Genomic DNA, 4,944 nt, shown 5'->3' with positions numbered 1-4,944 from the left:
ATATATAAAATATAATAAATATATAAAAAATATATTGTTAATTTTTAAAAATAATTAAAAAAAATAATATATAAAAATAAAAAATAAATGTATTAATATATATATAAAAAATATAATATATATAATGTATAATATATACTAAAATTTTAAAAATTTTATTATATATAATATATATATATATTATAATAAATAAAAACGGGGATGAAAAGGAAAGCAAAGTTTGGAAAAAGTGTGACCGAACCAAAAAAAGAAATGAAATAAAACTAAGAAAAAAGTAGAGAGAAAGAACCAAAGAAAAAAAAATAATTAGGAAAAAAAATAAAAAAAAAAAGGGGTAGAGCCAAATGAGGGAAATGAAGAGGGCAAAAAACAACAAAATGAGGGGGGTCAAATTAGAAACATAACCTTTTCCCCTTTCCAACACATTTTTTTCGGGGTTTTTACCTCTCATAACCTTGCTAAATAAGTTTATCTTTTGACAATTTTTTCTCACCGAACCGAAGATTTTTTTTTCTCTCTCTCTCTTTACTCCTCTCTCTCCTCTCTTCTCTTCCTCTCCTCTCTTCTTTCCTCTTTCTTCCCCCTCATCCTCTTCTTCCCCTCCTCTTTTTTGATAATAAAAAAAAAAAAGTTCTTAGGGGGCGGAACTTTCCCTAAAATGGTGTCAAGTGGGGAAAAAATGGGTTTTTATTTTCCATTGGTCCATGGGTCAAAATGGGGGTTATGGGATATGATTTGAGTTTGGGATATAATTAGTTATTAAAATTTTTGTGGAAAATAAGTAATTTAGTGGGTGAAGCGGGATGTTACTGGATCATGCGTTTTTATGGGTAGAAGTAGATGTCAAGTGGATGTTATTAAGTTAATTAAATTCTAGAGGGGGTTTTGTGAATGATGGATATTTAATGTTGATGAATGAAATTGGATTTATGTATACAAAGTGGATATGAATTAAGGGGAATGGGTTTAAGGGAAAGTAAAAAAAAAGGGGGGGTTCAACTAAAAATTGTATTTATATGTTTTTCTTTTAAATTTTCAAAAATGAAAGAAAATATTGCATATTCCGAATTTTCAACGAGAAGGAGAGAGAGAGACCGATGATAAGGGGGAAAGGGGGAAAAAAAGAGAGGGAGGGAGAGAAAAAGAATGGCCTATCTCTTCTCTCTCTCTCTCTCTCTCTCTCTCTCTCCCTCTCTCTCTCTCTCTCTCTCTCTCTCTCTCTCCTTCTCTCTCTCTCTCTCCCATTCTCTCCTCTCTCTCTCCCCGCAACTCCCCTCTCCTTTTCTCTCCCTCCCCCCCCTTTCCTTCTCTCCTCTCCTCCCCCCCTCCCCACCTCTCCTCCCCTCTCCCTCTCCTCTCTCTCTCTCTCTCTATCTACTATCTAACCAGCCACCCTCCTATATCTATTATAATTCTTTATTCCTTTTCCTTACCTCTCGTTCATATCACCCCAATCCTCACGAATCAATTGCAATTACATTTGATTTACTTTCCTTGCTATTGCCCCGCGTCTGTATATATGGCGTGCGCTTGAGTGGTGTTAATATTTTGTCCGAATGGATCAAACTTCTTCCTTTTCTCTCTCCCCTCTCCCCCCTTCTCTCTCCCCTCTCCTTTTTCTCTCTCTCCCCTTCTCCTTTTTCTCTCTCTCTTTTTCCTCCTCCCTTCCTCTTTTTTCCTTTTTTTTTCCTTTTCTTCTCTCCTCTTCTCCCTCTCAAATTTCTCTCTCTCCTCTCCTCTCTCCCCCCTCCTTTTCATCCCCTCTCTCTCTTTCTCTCCCTCTCTCCTCTTTTCTCTCTCTCCCCCTCTCTCTTCCCCTTCTATCTATCACTATCTATCTATCTTTTATAAACCCCTTTCGTTTTTTGCCGCCTCGTAACTCTTTTTTTTCCTATGTAGATTCTCCTTTAAAACTTCTGTCGCCGGATTCTGTTATCAACTTACTTCATTTTTCCCTTTTTACATTCTCTTCATCCTTTTTCTCTCATCTTCTACTATCGTTTCCTCTCTCTCTATCTATCATGTTTTTTTTCTCTCCTATCTATCTACGTTTTCTCTCTCCACTACTACGTTTTTTCCTCTCTTCTCCCTCCTCTCCTTTTCTCTCTCTCCCTCTCCTTCTCTCTCCTCTTCCCCCCTTTTCCCCCTCCTCTGTGCGTGTTTGGGGTGAGTGTATGTGTGTGTGTATTTAGCTATCTTTCTTCTTTTTCTACAAAGACAATACTATCTATTACCAACTTTTAAACTACTCTATATCTTAATCTATTCTATGCTTATGTCAATATCCTCATCTATTTTTTTTTTTTGTTTAAACGTCATCCATCCGTCACTTTATGCGGTTCTCTCTTTCCTTTTTTTTTTTCTTCTTCTTTTCCCTTTTACTCTCTCTCTCTCTCCTTTCCTCTCTCTCCTCTCTTCCCCCTCTCTCTCTCTCTCCCTTCTCCTCTCACATCTCTCTCTCCCCTATTCTCTCTCTCTCTCCCCCCTCTCTTTCTACTATCTATCTATCAAACTATCTCTTTCTAATCTACCGTTTTATCTTCAAAATCTCAATCATCATCTACCTAATCTATTTATCCAAACAAACTACGACTCTCCCCTCTCTATGAACTCTGCATCTTTCTCTCTTTTTCTTTTTCTACTGTACTATAATTTTAAACCTCTATAAATTATATCTCTCTCTCTCTCCATCCCCTCTCTCTCCCAAAGGGGGGCCCTTTTTGCCAAATATTTTTTCATTTAAGTTTTAACCCTCCGAGCTTTTCAAGATTACTACTTTCCTTGTAGTTCTGTAAAACCCGGTATCTTTCCCTTATGCTCCCTACGACAGTTTCCAAAATTTGAAAAGAATCTGTAGTCTTCCTGTGTCGATAAGAGACGTTGACATCCCCCTGAGATGCGCGCGTGCTACTGTGAATTAGTAGCATTGTAAATCCTCGATGGAGACCCTTTTGAATATATATATAAATAAATTATAATATAAATATATATAATATAAATATATAATATATATATATATATATATAATATATATATATATATAATAAATATATAAATATAAAAATATATATAAAATTTAATAAAATTTTTAAATTTTATTTTCCTTTTTTTCTCTTTTTTTTTTTTTTTTTCTTTTCTGTTCTTTTCTTTTCTTTTTTTTTCTCCCCTTTTCCTACTCTCATCTCTTTCTTTCTTCTCTCTTTCTCTCTTTCTTTCTCTTTCTCTCTCTCTCTCTCTCTCTTCTCTCTCTCTCTCTCCCCCTCCCCTTTTCCCCTCTCTCTCTCTCTCCCCTCTCACCTCTCACCCCCTCCCCTCTATCTCTCTTCCTCTCTCTTCTCTCTCTCTCTCCTCTCCTCTCTCTCTCTCTCTCTCTCTCTCTCTCTCTCTCTCTCTCTCTCTCTCTCTCTCTCTTCTCTGTCTGTCTGTCTCTTATCTACTCTCTCTCTCTTTCTCTTTTCTCTTTCTCTCTCTCCTCTATCTCTCTCTCTCTCTCTCTCTATCTCTTCTCTCCCTCTCTCTCTCTCTTATCTCTCTCTCTCTCTCTCTCTCTCTCTCTCTCTCTCTCTCTCTCTCTCTCTCTCTCTCCCTCTCTCTCTCTCTCTCTCTTTCTGTGTGCGTGTGTGTGTGAGTGTATATGTGTGTGTATTTAACTATCTATCTTTCTGTTTATCTACAAATGACAATATCTATCTATCTACCACACTTTATATCTATCTCTATATTTAAATCTATATCTATACCTATATTAATATTCATCTATCTATTTTGTTTGTTTGTTAATCTGTTTATCCTTCTCGTCTATCTTTATGTCTGGCTTCTCTCTTACCTTCTTTCTTTTCTTTCTTCTTGTCCTTTCATCTCTCTCTCTCTCTCTCTTTCTCTCTCTCTCTCTCTCTCTCTCTCTCTCTCTCTCTCTCTCTCTCTCTCTCTCTTTCTCTCTTTCTATCTATCTATCTATCAAACTATCTCTTTCTATCTACCGTTTTATCTTTCTATATCTCAATCTATCTATCTACCTAATCTATCTATCCATCTATCTATCTGACTCTCTCTCTCTAAATATCTCGACACCTTTCTTTCTATTTCTCTATCTATCTATTAATCTATCTACCTCTATCTATTTATATCTCTCTTACTCTCTCCATCACTCTCTCTACTACGAGGCCTTTGCCAAAATATTACTTTCAGCTTAAGCTTTATCTCCGAGCTCTTCAGAGATTACTACTTTCCTTTGGTAGTTTCTGTAGAAAGTCGGTTATCTTTTCCCTTTTGCTCCGCTACTGACAGCTACCATGATATTTGTGCATGAGTCTGTCAGTTCCCTGTTCTGTTAAGGGCGTTACATCCCCTGAGTTGCTGCTGCGTGCGTACTGTGAATGTAGTAGCATTGTGAAAATCCTCGATGGGAGACCCTTTGAATCTATATATATATATATATATATATATATATATTTATAAATATATTTATTATATATTATATATAACATATAATAATATGTATTTTTTTTATTTTTTTTCTTTTCTCTCTCTCTCTTCTCTCTCTCTCTCTCTCTCTCTCTCTCTCTCTCTCTCTCTCTCTCTCTCTCTCTCTCTCTCTCTCTTCTCCCTCTCTCTTTTCTCTCTTTCTTTCTCTCTTTTCTCTCTTTCTTTCTCTCTTTCTCTCTTTCGCTCTCTCTCTCTCTCTCTCTCTTTCTTTTTCTCTTTCTCACTCTCTCTCTTTATTTCTTTCTCTCTTTCTCTCTCTCTTCCCCCCTCCCCTCTCTCTCTCTCTCTCACTATCTTTCTACCTCTGTCTATCTATTTTTCTCCTTCTATCTTTACCTTTCCCTTCGCCTCCCCCGCCCCTCTCTCTCTCTCGCACTCTCTCTTCCTTTCTCTCTCTCTTCCTTTCTCTCACTCACTCACTCACTCTTTCCCTTTTCTCCCTCACTCCTTCTCTGTCAA

Source organism: Penaeus japonicus, unplaced genomic scaffold (assembly GCF_977035675.1).
Source record: "Penaeus japonicus unplaced genomic scaffold, GWHDUDI00000001_assembly GWHDUDI00000005, whole genome shotgun sequence".
NCBI classification, from domain to species: domain Eukaryota; kingdom Metazoa; phylum Arthropoda; class Malacostraca; order Decapoda; family Penaeidae; genus Penaeus; species Penaeus japonicus.
This window is presented reverse-complemented; position numbering follows the sequence as displayed.